The sequence below is a fragment of the Triticum aestivum genome, chromosome 4B (genome assembly GCF_018294505.1).
Source record: "Triticum aestivum cultivar Chinese Spring chromosome 4B, IWGSC CS RefSeq v2.1, whole genome shotgun sequence".
Classification (NCBI taxonomy): Eukaryota; Viridiplantae; Streptophyta; class Magnoliopsida; order Poales; family Poaceae; genus Triticum; species Triticum aestivum.
Window position 1 is genome coordinate 460,113,732 of NC_057804.1, and position 17,372 is coordinate 460,131,103.

A 17,372-nucleotide genomic window follows, 5' to 3' on the forward strand; every position below is an offset into this window, starting at 1 on the left:
CGAAGAAGCCCAAAGCTGGACCAAAGCCTGAAACTGAGTGATTATACTGCAAAGGAAATGGTCACTAGAAGCGAAAATGCCTTGAATATTTGGTGGATAAGAAGGATGGCAAAGTGAACAAGGGTATATTTGATATACATGTTATTGATGTGTGCCTTACTAGTGTTTATAGTAACCCCTGAGTATTTGATACTTGTTCGGTTGCTAAGATTAGTAACTCGAAACAGGAGTTACAGAATAAACAGAAACTAGTTGAGGGTGATGTGACGATGTGTGTTGGAAGTGGTTCCAAGATTGATATGATCATCATCGCACACTCCCTATACTTTCGGGATTAGTGTTGAACCTAAATAAATGTTATTTGGTGTTTGCGTTGATCATGAATATGATTTGATCATGTTTATTGCAATACGGTTATTCATTTAAAGTCAGAGAATAATTGGTGTTCTGTTTACATGAATAAGACCTTCGATGGTCATACACCCAATGAACATAGTTTGTTGGATCTCGATCGTAGTGATACACATATTCATAATATTGATGCCAAAAGATGAAAAGTTTATAATGATAGTGCAACTTATTTGTGGCACTGCCGTTTGGGTCATATTGGTGTAAAGCGCATGAAGAAACTCCATAAAGATGGATTTTCGAAATCACTTGGTTATGAATCATTTGATGCTTGCGAACCGTGCCTTTTGGGCAAGATGACTAAAAACTCCGTTCTCCGGAACAATGGAACAAGCTACTGACTTATTGGAAATAATACATACCGATGTATGCGATCCAATGAGTGTTGATGCTCGTGGCAAGTATCGTTATTTTCTGACCTTCGCAAGATGATTTGAGCAGATATGGGTATATCTACTTGATGAAACATAAGTCTGAAATAGTTGAAAGGTTCAAAGAATTTCAGAGTGAAGTGGAAAAATCATCGTAACAAGAAAATAAAGTTTCTGCGATCTGATCGCGGAGACGAATATTTGAGTTACGAGTTTGGTCTTCAGTTAAAACAATGTGGAATAGTTTCACAGCTCACGCCACCTGGAACACCACAACGTTATGGTGTGTCCGAACGTCGTAACCGCACTTTATTGGATATGGTGCGATCTATGATGTCTCTTATCGGTTTTACCACTATCGTTTTAGGGTTGTGCATTAGAGACAGCTGCATTCACGTTTAAAAGGGCACCATCTAAATCCGTTGAGACGACACCGTATGAACTATGGTTTAGCAGTAAACCTAAGCTGTGGTTTCTTAAAATTTGGGGTTGCGATGCTTATATGAAAAAGGTTTTCAACCTGATAAGCTCGAACCCAAATCGGAGAAGTGCGTCTTCATAGAATACCCAAAGGAAACTGTTGGGTACTCCTTCTATCACAAATCCAAAGACAAAACATTCATTGCTAAGAATGGATCCTTTCTAGAGAAGGAGTATCTCTCGAAAGAAGTGAGTGGGAGGAAAGTAGAACTTGATGAGGTAACTATACCCGCTCCCTTATTGGAAAGTAGTTAATCACAGAAATCTGTTCATGTGACTACTACACCAATTAGTGAGGAAGTTAATGATGATGATCATGAAACTTCAGATTAAGTTACTACAGAACCTCGTAGGTCTTCCAGAGTAAGATCCGCACCAGAGTGGTACGGTAATCCTGTTCTGGAAGTCATGTTACTAGACCATGATGAACCTACGAACTATGAGGAAGCGATGATGAGCCCAGATTCCACAAAATGGCTTGAGGCCATAAAATCTGAGATATGATCCATGTATGAGAACAAAGTATGGACTTTGATTGACTTGCTCGATGATCAGCAAGCCATGTTAAATAAATGGATCTTCAAGAGGAAGACGGACATTGATAGTAGTGTTACTATCTACTAAGCTCGACTTGTTGCGAAATGTTTTCAACAAGTTCAAGGTGTTGAATACGATGAGATTTTCTCACTCGCATCGAAGCTTAAGACTGTCTGAATCATGTTAGAAATTGCCACATTTTATGAAATCTGGCAAATGGATGTCAAAACTGCATTCCTTAATGGATTTATTAAAGAAGAGTTGTATATGATGCAACCAGAAAGTTTTTGTCAATCCTAAAGATGCTAACAAAGTGTGCAAGCTCCAGCAATCCATCAATGGACTGGTGCAAGCATCTCAGAGTTGGAATATACGCTTTGATGAGTTGATCAAAGCATATTGTTTTATATAGACTTTTGAAGAAGCCTGTATTTACAAGAAAGTGAGTGGGAGCTCTGTAGCATTTCTAATATTATATGTGGATGGCATATTGTTAATTAGAAATGATATGGAAATTCTGGATAGCATGAAAGGATACTTGAATAAGAGTTTTTCACAGCAAGACCTCGGTGAAGCTGCTTACACATTGAGCATCAAGATCTATATAGATAGATCAAGACGCTTGATAAGATTTTTCAATGAGTACATACCTTGATAAACTTTTGAAATAGTTCAAAATGGAATAGTCAAAGAAGGAGTTCTTGCCTGTGTTACAAGGTGTGAAGTTGAGTAAGACTCAAGACCCGACCATTGCAGAAAATAGAAAGAGAATGAAAAGTCATTCCCTATGCCTCAGTCATAGGTTCTATAAAGTATGCTATGCTGTGAACCAGACCTATTGTATACCTTGCTCTGTGTTTGGCAAAGGAATACAATTTTGATCTAATAAGTAGATCACTGGACATGGGTCAAGAATATCCTTAGTGAGGACTAAGGAGACGTTTCTCGATTATGGAGGTGATAAAAGAGCCCGTCGTAAAAGTTACAACGATGCAAGCTTTTACACCAATCCAGATGACTCTGAGTCTCAGTCTGGATACATATTGAAAGTGGGAGCAATTAGCTAGAGTAGCTCTGTGCAGAGCATTGTGGACATAGAATATTTGCGAAATACATACGGCTCTGAATATGACAGACCCGTTGACTAAGCTTCTCTCACGAGCAAAACATGATCATACCTTAGTACTCTTTTGGGTGTTAATCACATAGCGCTGTGAACTAGATTATTGACTCTAGTAAACCCTTTGGGTGTTAATCACACAGCGATGTGAACTAGATTATTGACTCTAGTAAACCCTTTGGGTGTTGATCACATGATGATGTGAACTATGGGTATTAATCACATGCAGATGTGAATATTGGTGTTAAATCACACAGCGATGTGAACTAGATTATTGACTCTAGTGCAAGTGGGAGACTGAAGGAAATATGCCCTAGAGGCAATAATAAAGTTATTATTTATTTCCTTATTTCATGATAAATGTTTATTATTCATGCTAGAATTGTATTAACCGGAAACATAATACATGTGTGAATACATAGACAAACATAGTGTCACTAGTATGCCTCTACTTGACTAGCTCGTTTATCAAAGATGGTTATGTTTCCTAGCCATGGACAAAAGAGTTGTCATTTGGTTAATGGGATCACATCATTAGGAGAATGATGTGATTGACATGACCCATTCCGTTAGCCTAGCACTTGATCGTTTAGTATGTTGCTATTGCTTTCTTCATGACTTATACATGTTCCTGTAACTATGAGAATTGTGCAACTCCCGTTTATCGGAGGAACACTTTGGGTACTACCAAACGTCATAACGTAACTGGGTGATTATAAAGGAGTACTACAGGTGTCTCCGAAGGTACATGTTGAGTTGGCGTATTTCGAGATTAGGTTTTGTCACTCTGATTCTCGGAGAGGTATCTCTGGGCCCTCTCGGTAATGCACATCTTTATAAGCCTTGCAAGCAATGTGACCAAATGAGTTGGTTACAGAATGATGCATTACGGAACGAGTAAAGAGACTTGCCGGTAACGAGATTGAACTAGGTATTGGATACCGACGATCAAATCTCGGGCAAGTAACATACCGATGACAAAGGGAACAACGTATGTTGTTATGCGGTTTGACCGATAAAGATCTTCGTAGAATATGTAGGAACCAATATGGGCATCCAGGTTCCGCTATTGGTTATTGACCGAGAATAGTTCTAGGTCATGTCTACATAGTTCTCGAACCCGTAGGGTCCGCACGCTTAATGTTACGATGACCGTTATATTATGAGTTTATGAGTTTTGATGTACCGAAGGAGTTCGGAGTCCCGGATGAGATCGGGGACATGACAGGAGTCTCGAAATGGTCGATACGTAAAGATCGATATATTGGACGACTATATTCGGAGTTCGGAAAGGTTCCTTCGGGTATTTTTCGGAGTACCGGAGAGTTACGGGAATTCGCCAGGAGAAGTATTGGGCCTTATTGGGCCATACGGGAAAGAGAGAGGGGCTGCCTAGGGCAGGCCGCGCGCCCCCCCAAGGCCTAATCCGAATTGGACTAAGGGGAGGGGCCGCACCCCCTCCTTCCTTCCCTTCTCTCTTCCCTTTCCTTCTCTCCTACTCCTACTACATGGAAGGTCTCCTAGTTGGACTAGGAAAGGAGGGAGTCCTACTCCCGGTGGGAGTAGGACTCCTCCCTGGCGCGCCCTCCCTTGGCCGGCCGCCCCCTCCCCCTTGCTCCTTTATATACGGGGGCGGGGGGCACCCCATAGACACACAAGTTGATATACGGATCGTTCCTTAGCCGTGTGTGGTGCCCCCCTCCACCATATTCCACCTCGGTCATATCGTCGCGGAGTTTAGGCGAAGCCCTGCGCCGGTAGAGCATCATCATCGTCACCACGCCGTCGTGCTGACGGAACTCATCCCCGAAGCTTTGCTGGATCGGAGCCCGGGGATCGTCATCGAGCTAAACGTGTGCTGAACTCGGAGGTGCCGTACGTTCGGTACTTGGATCGGTCGGATCGTGAAGACATACGACTACATCAACCGCGTTGTGCTAACGCTTCCGCTTGCGGTCTACGAGGGTACGTGGACAACACTCTCTCCTCTCGTTGCTATGCCATCACCATGATCTTGCGTGTACGTAGGAAATTTTTTGAAATTACTACGTTCCCCAACATGTGGCAGTGGCTATGACATCTGAACTCGGTGGCGCCGGATAGAAAGAATCGGTGGGGCCGAGTTAGACTTTAGGTTTAGGTCATATGTGGATGTGGGAAAGTAGTGAGGGTTTTGGAGCATATCAGTAATCACTATGAAGCAAGAGCCTCATTAATCAACACCTCATCCCTCCTTCATAGTATTGGCTTTTCCTATAGACTCAATGTGATCTTGGATCACTAAAATATAAAATGCAGAGTCTTGAGCTTGAAGCTTTAGCCAATCCTTTGTTCTTAGCACCATGAAGGGGTTCCACATCCTTTAGTCCATGCCACTTCATTGTTGAACTTATCTAAAATATACTAGGTAAAAGTGTTAGTCCAACAAGAGATATATTGACATTAATTACCAAAATCACCCAGGGAGCACTTGTGCTTTCCGTGTATTCATACCTTTGAATTCTTGCATATTGAACTTCTTTAACAAGTCCTTGGTGTACTTCGTTTGAGAGACAAAGGTGCCTTCCTTAGTTTGCTTAATTTGCAAACCAAGAAAGAACTTGAGTCCACTCATCATAGACATCTCAAACTTCTCTGACATTAGCTTTCCAAACTTCTCACTAAAATGAGGGTTAGTCGAACCAAATATAATATCATCAACATAGATTTGGCACACAAATAGCTCTCCATTAACCATTTTAGTAAAAAGAGTAGAATCAAATTTTCCAATCTCAAAGCCTTTTTCAATAAGGAACTTGGTTAAGCATTTATACCAAGCTCTAGGAGCTTGTTTAAGACCATAAAGAGCTTTGTGAAGTTTGTAAACATGATTAGGTTTCTTAGGATTGACAAAGCCGGGAGGTTTCTTAACATAAACTTTTAATGTCCATTTGGTACAAGGTGATATCATGGTGATTAGCATAGGCAAGTAAGATGCGAATGGACTCAAGTCTAACAACGGGGGCGTATGTCTCACCATAGTCCATACCTTCGACTTGAGTGTAGCCTTGGGTGACGAGACGTGCTTTGTTGTGAACTACTTGTCCATCTTCATCTTGCTTGTTGTGAAACACCCATTTTGTACCGATGATGTTATGGTTGTTGTCGGGCTTCTCAACCAATGTCCAAACTTGATTTCTCTCAAAGTTGTGTAGCTCTTCATGCATGGCGTTTATCCAATCCGGATCTTCCAATGCTTCTTCAACCTTCATGGGTTCAATGCTAGAGATGAATGAATAGTGTTCACAAAAGTTAGCTAAATGAGTTTTAGAGTGAGTGATTCTCCTGGTTTTGATATCATTGTAGATTTGCTCGACGGGATGGTCTCTGGCAACTCTTGCTTGAACTCGTGAAAGCTTTTGCTTGGATCTTGGTGAAACATCTTCTTCATCTTGTTCTTCTTCTTGGCCATCTTCATTGTTGTTGATGTTGTCGTTCTCTTGTCATGGTGGAGAAGGAGGTTTTTGATGTTCATCTTAGTGTACTTCCTCATTTTCTTTGTCTTGGTGTGTCCCACTTGTGGATGATTCCGTATCAAGTCTTGGTTCACCGTGTCGGGAGGTAGAAGCTTCCACTTGGACGGACGAGGTACTCTCCTTCACCTCCGTTGGACGAATCTTGCCAATAGACAAGTCTTGGATTGCTTCTGAAGGATCTTTGTCTCCTACATCAATTGGAAATTGCTCTACTTGCGAGCCGTTAGATTCATCAAACTTCACATCTACCGTCTCTTCAACCTTTCGGGTGAAATTACTGTAGACACAGTAAGTGTGAGAGTTTGAGCCATAACCAAGTAGGAAACCTTCATGAGATTTCAGAGCAAATTTTAGAGCGACGATGCTTATCAAGAATGTAGCACTTTGAGCCGAATACTCGAAAGTATCCAACTTGGGGTTTGTCACCGGTGAGGAGCTCGTATGCCGTCTTTCCGAGTAGCTTGTGAAGATACAAGCGATTTGTAGCATGACACGTTGTCTCAACCGCTTCTGCCCAAAAGTGCTTCAGCGTCTTGTACTCATCAAGCATCATTCTTGCCATTTTGATGAGCGTACGGTTCTTCCTCTCAACAACTCCATTTTGTTGAGGTGTGTACGTAGCCAAGAACTCATGTGAAATCCCTTCTTCGTCAAGAAAGGTGTCCACATTTGCGTTCTTGAACTCCGTTCCATTGTGGCTCCGAACCTTCTTGATCTTCACTTCAAATTGATTTTGGGCCTTCCTCGCGAAGTTTTTGAAGATCTTTTGGACCTGCGATTTATCATCGAGAAAGAACACCCACGTAAATCTTGAAAAATCATCAACTATAACTAGACCAAAAGAATTTCCACCGAGACTCTTGTAAGCATTGGGACCAAAGAGATCCATGTGAAGTAGCTTGAGTGGCCTCCTTGTGGTCATGATGTTCTTCACGGGATGCCTTCCTCCAACCTGTTTACCTGCTTGACAAGCGCTGCAAAGTCTATCCTTATCAAATATGACATCGTTAACGCCAAGGATATGATTTCCTTTAATAAGCTTGTCAAGGTTTCGCATGCCCACATGACCTAAACGTCTATGCCATAACCAACCTTTAGAGGATTTAGCAATAAAGCAAGTTCTAGGTTGAGCCTTTTTAGTGAAATCGACAATGTAAAGATCACCTCTACGAATGCCGGTAAATACCATTTTATGATTATCTCTACGAAACACTTGGCAATCTACTTCAGTAAATAAGACATTGAAACCGAAATCAGCAAGTCTGGATACTGAAAGTAAATTGTATCCAAGAGATTCAACGAGCATGACATTTTGTATGGAGCTATCATGTGAGATGGCCACCTTACCGAGGCCAACCACCTTACCCTTTGAGTTATCACCAAAGGTGACATACTATCGAGGGTCGTTGTTTTCAGCAAGCTCACGAAACATGTATTTATCTCTGATCATGTGATCAGTACATCCACTATCAAGAACCCATTCCTTTCCTCCTGCCATATATCCCCGAAGATTTTCCATAAGACCAAAGTGTCTCATTGCATCATCAAGATCAAAGTCACTGTCATCATCCTCGTCATAGTATCCATGTTCAACATCGTCATGTGGTGCATCAATTCCTAGAGAGGGTGATTCGTTAGACAAATGATTTTGACAATAGTCATCTTTATGAATTCTAATGGCTTTGGAGATAATATCACTAATAATTCTAACCTCTTTTTTGGCACGCATAAGATTTGTAAGCTCAAATAGACAATCACCAAACTTAGAATCACTCGAATTCATCTTACTCAAGGCAATAGATTTATGGAGAATTTCATCTAGATTTTGCAAGGAATAATTTGGAAAACGTTCCTCAAGAAATTTCCATATGGTGTAGGCACACTTAAGAGTAGGCAAGCAACCTATCAAGTTTCTAGGCAAACCTCTAGTGATAAGATCAATAGTTCTAAGATTGCGAATCATGTCAATTGACTCATCAAGAGTAGGATGCATAGGATCAACATGAGGTGCACAAGGGCTAGCAATGTACTTGTTCAAATGATATTAATTCAAAATCACAAGCATCTCATTTTTCCACTCAAGAAAGTACTCCCCATCAAGTATAGGCACTCTATGTCTAAGACTCCCCAAAGTAGACTCATCCATCTTCCTCCAACGGTGTTTAAACCAAAGCAATGGAGACCAAAGCTCTAATGCCAATTGAAAGGATCGAGAAGAGGTGTCTAGGGGGGGGTGATTATACACTAAGCAAGAAAAGTTACAGTTTTTTTAATTTCTTTAAGTTGAAGTGGAGTTTTGGTACAAGTTTAACAATCACAATACATATCAAGCAAGCATGCAAAGAGTATATGAGCAGCGGAAAGTGAAGCATGCAACTTGCAAGAATGTAAAGGGATGTGATTGGAGTGTGCAAACGCAATTTGGAGACACGGAGATATTTGAGCCATGGCTCCGATAGGTGGTGCTATCGTACATCACGGTTGATGGAGACTTCAACCCACGAAGGGTAACGGCTGCACGAGTCCACGGAGGGCTCCACCCACTAAGGGTCCACGAAGAAGCAACCTTGTCTATCCCACCATGGCTGTCGCCCACAAAGGACTTGCCTCACTAGGGTAGATCTTCACGAAGTAGGCGATCTCCTTGCCCTTACAAACTCCTTGATTCAACTCCACAATCTTGTCGGAGGCTCCCAAGTGACACCTAGCCAATCTAGGAGACACCACTCTCCAAGAAGTAACAAATGGTGTGTTGATGATGAACTCCTTGCTCTTGTGCTTCAAATGATAGTCTCCCCAACACTCAACTCTCTCTCACAGGATTTGGATTTGGTGGAAAGAAGATTTGAGTGCAAAGCAACTTGGGGAAGGCTAGAGATCAAGATTCATATGGTAGGAATGGAATATCTTGACCTCAACACAAGTGTAGGTGGTTCTCTCTCCGAAAATGTAAGTTGGAAGTGTAGGCATGTTCTGATGGCTCTCTCCACGAATGAATAGTAGGTGGAGGGGTATATATAGCCTCCACACAAAATCTAACCATTACACACAACTTACCAATCTCGATGGGACCGAATCCTGAAACTCAGTCGGACCGATTTAGCAAATAAAGTGACCGTTAGGATTTTTAGTGGGACCGACTGTTGGAAATATGCCCTAGAGGCAATAATAAAATGATTATTATTATATTTCCTTGTTCATGATAATTGTATATTATTCATGCTATAATTGTGTTATCCGAAAATCGTAATACATGTGTGAATACATAGACCACAACATGTCCCTAGTGAGCCTCTAGTTGACTAGCTCGTTGATCAACAGATAGTTATGGTTTCCTGACTATGGACATTGGATGTCATTGATAACGGGATCACATCATTAGGAGAATGATGTGATGGACAAGACCCAATCCTAAGCATAGCACAAGATCGTGTAGTTCGTTTGCTAGAGCTTTTCCAATGTCAAGTATCATTTCCTTAGACCATGAGATCGTGTAACTCCCGGATACCGTAGGAATGCTTTGGGTGTACCAAACGTCACAACGTAACTGGGTGACTATAAAGGTATACTACAGGTATCCCTGAAAGTGTCTGTTGGGTTGACACGGATCGAGACTGGGATTTGTCACTCCGTATGACGGAGAGGTATCTCTGGGCCCACTCGGTAATGCATCATCATAATGAGCTCAATGTGACCAAGTAGTTGGTAACGGTGTCATGCATTACAGTACGAGTAAAGTGACTTGCCGGTAACGAGATTGAACGAGGTATTGGGATACCGGCGATCGAATCTCGGGCAAGTAACGTACCGATTGACAAAGGGAATTGTATACGGGATTACTTGAATCCTCGACATCGTGGTTCATTCGATGAGATCATCGTGGAACATGTGGGAGCCAACATGGGTATCCAGATCCCGATGTTGGTTATTGGCCGGAGAGCTGTCTCGGTCATGTCTGCTTGATTCCCGAACCCGTAGGGTCTACAAACTTAAGGTTCGGTGACGCGAGGGTTGTAGAGATATTAGTATGCGGTAACCTGAAAGTTGTTCTGAGTGCTAGATGAGATCCCGGACGTCACGAGGAGTTCCGGAATGGTCCGGAGGTGAAGATTTGTATATAGGAAGTCCAGTTTCGGCCACCGGGAAAGTTTCGGGGGTCACCGGTATTGTACCGGGACCATGGTAAGGTTCCCGGGGGTCCACCAGGTGGGGCCACCTATCCCGTAGGGCCCCATGGGCTGAAGTGGGAAGGGAACCAGCCCCTGGTGGGCTGGTGCGCCCCCTTGGGCCTCCCCCTGCGCCTAGGGTTGGAAACCCTAGGGGTGGGGGCGCCCCACCTGACTTGGGGGGCAAGTCCCCCCTTTGGCCGCCCCCCTTGAGATTGGATCTAGGGGGCCGACGCCCCCCAGGGCCCCTATATAAAGAGGGGGGAGAGGGCTGCGCACCCTAGTCCCTGGCGCCTCCCTCTCTCCCCGCAAAACCTCTCCCTCTAGCTGAGCTTGGCGAAGCCCTGCCGAGATTCCCCGCTACTTCCACCACCACGCCGTCATGCTGCTGGATCTCCATCAACCTCTCCTTCCCCCTTGCTGGATCAAGAAGGAGGAGACGTCTTCCCAACCGTACGTGTGTTGAACGCGGAGGTGCCATCCGTTCGGCACTAGGATCTTCGTTGATTTGGATCACTACGAGTACGACTCCATCAACCCCGTTCTCTTGAACGCTTCCGCTCGCAATATACAAGGGTATGTAGATGCACTCCTCTCTCTTGTTGCTAGATGACTCCATAGATTGATCGTGGTAAAGCGTAGATTTTTTTATATTTTCTGCAACGTTCCCCAACAGTGGCATCAGAGCTAGGTCTATGCGTAGTTTCTATGCACGAGTAGAACACAAATTTGTTGTGGGCGTAGATTTTGTCAATTTACTTGCCATTACTAGTCTTATCTTGTTTCGGCGGCATCGTGGGATGAAGCGGCCCGGACTGACCTTACACGTACGCTTACGTGAGACAGGTTCCACCGACTGACATGCACTAGTTGCATAAGGTGGCTAGCGGGTGTCTGTCTCTCCCACTTTAGTCGGATCAGATTCGATGAAAAGGGTCCTTATGAAGGGTAAATAGAAATTGGCATATCACGTTGTGTTTTTGACGTAGGTAAGAAACGTTCTTGCTAGAACCCTATTGCAGCCACGTAAAACTTGCAACAACAATTAGAGGACGTCTAACTTGTTTTTGCAGCATATGCATTGTGATGTGATATGGCCAAAAGGATGTGATGAATGAATTATATGTGATGTATGAGATTGATCATGTTCTTGTAATAGGAATCACGACTTGCATGTCGATGAGTATGACAACCGGCAGGAGCCATAGGAGTTGTCTTTATTTATTGTATGACATGCGTGTCATTGAATAACGCCATGTAATTACTTTACTTCTTTGCTAAACCGTTAGCTATAGTAGTAGAAGTAATAGTTGGTGAACAACTTCATGGAGACACGATGATGGAGATCATGGTGGTCATGTCATGCCGGTGACGATGATGATCATGGCGCCCCGAAGATGGAGATTAAAAGGAGCAAAATGATATTGGCCATATCATGTCACTATTTGATTGCATGTGATGTTTATCATGTTTTTGCATCTTATTTGCTTAGAACGACGGTAGTAAATAAGATGACCCCTCATAACAATTTCAAGAAAGTGTTCCCCCTAACTGTGCGCCGTTGCAAAAGTTCCTTGTTTCGAAGCACCACGTGATGATCGGGTGTGATAGATCCTAACGTCCACATACAACGGGTGTAAGACAGATTTACACATGCAAAACACTTAGGTTGACTTGACGAGCCTAGCATGTACAGACATGGCCTCGGAACACAAGAGACCGAAAGGTCGAACATGAGTCGTATAGAAGATACGATCAACATGAAGATGTTCACCGATGATGACTAGTCCGTCTCACGTGATGATCGGACACGACCTAGTTGACTCGGATCATGGATCACTTAGATGACTAGAGGGATGTCTATCTGAGTGGGAGTTCATTAAATAATTTGATTAGATGAACTTAATTATCATGAACTTAGTCTAAAACTTTTGCAATATGTCTTGTAGATCAAATGGCCCACGCTAATGTTGCCCTCAACTTCAACGCGTTCCTAGAGAAAACCAAGCTGAAAGACGATGGCAGCAACTATACGGACTGGGTCCGGAACTTGAGGATCATACTCATAGCTGCCAAAAGAGCATATGTCCTAGATGCACCGCTAGGTGAAGCACCCGTTTTCCCCGCAACTCAAGACGTTATGAACGCCTGGCAGTCGCGTGTTGATGACTACTCCCTCGTTCAGTGCGGCATGCTTTACAGCTTAGAACCGGGGCTCCAAAAGCATTTTGAGAAACGCGGAGCATATGAGATGTTCGAAGAGCTGAAAATGGTTTTCCAAGCTCATGCCCGGGTCGAGAGATATGAAGTCTCCGACAAGTTCTACAGTTGTAAGATGGAGGAAAATAGTTCTGTCAGTGAGCACATACTCAAAATGTCTGGGTTGCACAACCGCTTGTCCCAGCTGGACATTAACCTCCCGGACGAGGCGGTCATTGACAGAATCCTTCAGTCGCTCCCACCTAGCTACAAGAGCTTTGTGATGAACTACAATATGCAGGGGATGGTGAAAACTATTCCTGAGGTATTTTCAATGCTGAAATCAGCGGAGGTGGAAATCAAAAAGGAACATCAAGTGTTGATGGTCAATAAAACCACTAGTTTCAAGAAAGGCAAGGGTAAAAAGAACTTCAAGAAGGACGACAAGGGAGTTGCCGCGCCCGGTAAGCCAGTTGCCGGGAAGAAGCCAAAGCATGGACCCAAACCTGAGACTGAGTGCTTTTATTGCAAGGGAAGCGGACACTGGAAGCGGAACTGCCCCAAGTACTTAGCAGACAAGAAGGCCGGCAACACTAAAGGTATATGTGATATACATGTAATTGATGTGTACCTTACCAGTACTCGTAGTAGCTCCTGGGTATTTGATACCGGTGTGGTTGCTCATATTTGTAACTCAAAACAGGAGCTGCAGAATAAACGGAGACTGGCGAAGGACGAGGTGACGATGCGCATCAGGAATGGTTCCAAGGTCGATGTGATCGCCGCCGACACGCTACCTCTACATTTACCTACGGGATTAGTTTTAAACCTCAATAATTGTTATTTAGTGCCAGCTTTGAGCATGAACATTGTATCTGGATCTTGTTTAATACGAGATGGCTACTCATTTAAATCCGAGAATAATGGTTGTTCTATTTATATGAGAGATATATTTTATGGTCATGCCCCGCTGGTCAATGGTTTATTCTTAATGAATCTCGAACGTGATGTTACACATATTCATAGTGTGAATACCAAAAGATGTAAGATTGATAATGATAGTCCCACATATCTGTGGCATTGCCGTCTTGGTCACATTGGTGTCAAACGCATGAAGAAGCTCCATATAGATGGACTTTTGGAGTCTCTTGATTTTGAACCATTTGACACGTGCGAACCATGCCTCATGGGTAAAATGACCAAGACTCCGTTCTCCGGAACAATGGAGCGAGCAACCAACTTATTGGAAATTATACATACTGATGTGTGCGGTCCAATGAGCGTTGAGGCTCGCGGTGGCTATCGTTATGTTCTCACTCTCACTGATGACTTAAGTAGATATGGGTATGTCTACTTGATGAAACACGAGTCTGAGACCTTTGAAAAGTTCAAGGAATTTCAGAATGAGGTAGAGAATCAACGTGACCGAAAAATAAAGTTCTTACGATCAGATCATGGAGGAGAATATTTAAGTCATGAATTTGGTACGCACTTAAGGAAATGTGGAATCGTTTCACAACTCACGCCGCCTGGAACACCTCAGCGTAACGGTGTGTCCGAACATCGTAATCGCACTCTATTGGATATGGTACAATCTATGATGTCACTCACCAATTTACCGCTATCATTTTGGGGATACGCTCTAGAGACAGCTACATTCACTTTAAATAGGGCACCGTCTAAATCCATTGAGATGACACCGTATGAATTATGGTTTGGGAAGAAACCTAAGCTGTCGTTTCTAAAAGTTTGGGGATGCGATGCTTATGTCAAGAAACTTCAACCTGAAAAGCTCGAACCCAAGTCAGAAAAATGCGTCTTCATAGGATACCCTAAGGAAACCATGGGGTATACCTTCAACCTTAGATCCGAAGGCAAGATCTTTGTTGCCAAGAACGGATCCTTTCTGGAGAAAGAGTTTCTCTCAAAAGAAACAAGTGGGAGGAAAGTAGAACTCGTTGAAGTACTGCCTCTTGAACTGGAAAGTAGCGCAGCTCAGGAAGATGTTCCTGTGGTGCCTGCACCGACTAGAGAGGAAGTTAATGATGATGATCAAGGTACTTCGGATCAAGTTGCTACTAAACTTCGTAGGTCCACAAGGACACGTTCCACACCAGAATGGTATGGCAACCCTGTCCTAGTAATCATGTTGTTAGACAACGGTGAACCTTCGAACTATGAAGAAGCGATGGCGGGCCCAGATTCCAACAAATGGCTTGAAGCCATGCAATCCGAGATAGGATCCATGTATGAAAACAAAGTATGGACTTTGACAGACTTGCCCGATGATCGGCGAGCGATAGAAAACAAATGGATCTTTAAGAAGAAGACGGACGCGGATGGTAATGTTACCATCTATAAAGCTCGACTTGTCGCTAAGGGTTATCGGCAAGTTCAAGGGGTTGACTACGACGAGACTTTCTCTCCCGTAGCGAAGCTGAAGTCCGTCCGAATCATGTTAGCAATTGCCGCATACTATGATTATGAGATATGGCAAATGGACGTCAAAACGGCATTCCTTAATGGCTATCTTAAGGAAGAACTGTATATGATGCAGCCGGAAGGTTTTGTCGATCCTAAGAATGCTAACAAGGTATGCAAGCTCCAGTGATCCATTTATGGGCTGGTGCAAGCATCTCGGAGTTGGAACATTCACTTTGATGAGATGATCAAAGCGTTTGGGTTTATGCAGACTTATGGAGAAGCCTGCGTTTACAAGAAAGTGAGTGGGAGCTCTGTAGCATTTCTCATATTATATGTAGATGACATACTTTTGATGGGAAATGATATAGAACTTTTGGACAGCATTAAGGCCTACTTGAATAAGTGTTTTTCAATGAAGGACCTTAGAGAAGCTGCTTACATATTAGGCATCAAGATCTATAGAGATAGATCGAGACGCCTCATAGGTCTTTCACAAAGCACATACCTTGATAAGATATTGAAGAAGTTCAATATGGATCAGTCCAAGAAGGGGTTCTTGCCTGTGTTGCAAGGTGTGAAATTGAGCTCGGCTCAATGCCCGACCACAGAAGAAGATAGAGAAAAGATGAGTGTCATCCCTTATGCCTCGGCTATAGGGTCTATTATGTATGCCATACTGTGTACCAGACCTGATGTAAACCTTGCCGTAAGTTTGGTAGGAAGGTACCAAAGTAATCCCGGCATGGAACACTGGACAGCGGTCAAGAATATCCTGAAGTACCTGAAAAGGACTAAGGATATGTTTCTCGTTTATGGAGGTGACGAAGAGCTCGTCGTAAAGGGTTGCGTCGATGCTAGCTTCGACACAGATCTGGATGACTCTAAGTCTCAAACCGGATACGTGTATATTTTGAATGATGGGGCAGTAAGCTGGTGCAGTTGCAAGCAAAGCGTCGTGACGGGATATACATGTGAAGCGGAGTACATGGCAGCCTCGGAGGCAGCGCATGAAGCAATATGGATGAAGGAGTTCATCACCGACCTAGGAGTCATACCCAATGTGTCGGGGCCGATCACTCTCTTCTGTGACAACACTGGAGCTATTGCCCTTGCCAAGGATCCCAGGTTTCACAAGAAGACCAGGCACATCAAGCGTCGCTTCAACTCCATTCGTGAAAATGTTCAAGATGGAGACATAGATATTTGCAAAGTGCATACGGATCTGAATGTCGCAGATCCGTTGACTAAACCTCTTCCACGAGCAAAACATGATCAACACCAGAACTCTATGGGTGTTCGATTCATCACAATGTAACTAGATTATTGACTCTAGTGCAAGTGGGAGACTGTTGGAAATATGCCCTAGAGGCAATAATAAAATGATTATTATTATATTTCCTTGTTCATGATAATTGTCTATTATTCATGCTATAATTGTGTTATCCGGAAATCGTAATACATGTGTGAATACATAGACCACAACATGTCCCTAGTGAGCGTCTAGTTGACTAGCTCGTTGATCAACAGATAGTCATGGTTTCCTGACTATGGACATTGGATGTCATTGATAACAGGATCATATAATTAGGAGAATGATGAGATGGACAAGACCCAATCCTAAGCATAGCACAAGATCGTGTAGTTCGTTTGCTAGACCTTTTCCAATGCCAAGTATCATTTCCTTAGACCATGAGATCGTGTAACTCCCGGATACCGTAGGAGTGCTTTGGGTGTACCAAACTTCACAACGTAACTGGGTTACTATAAAGGTATACTACAGGTATCCCCAAAAGTGTCTGTTGGGTTGACACGGATCGAGACTGGGATTTGTCACTCCGTATGATGGAGAGGTATCTCTGGGCCCACTCGGTAATGCATCATCATAATGAGCTCAATGTGACCAAGTAGTTGGTAATGGGATCATGCATTACGGTACGAGTAAAGTGACTTACCGGTAATGAGATTGAACGAGGTATTGGGATACCAACGATCGAATCTCGGGCAAGTAACGCACCGATTGACAAAGGGAATTGTATACTGGATTACTTGAATCCTCGACATCGTGGTTCATTCGATGAGATCATCGTGGAACATGTGGGACAGGGTCGTACCTAAGAATTTGGAGGCCCTGTGCAAAATTTCTAATAAGGCC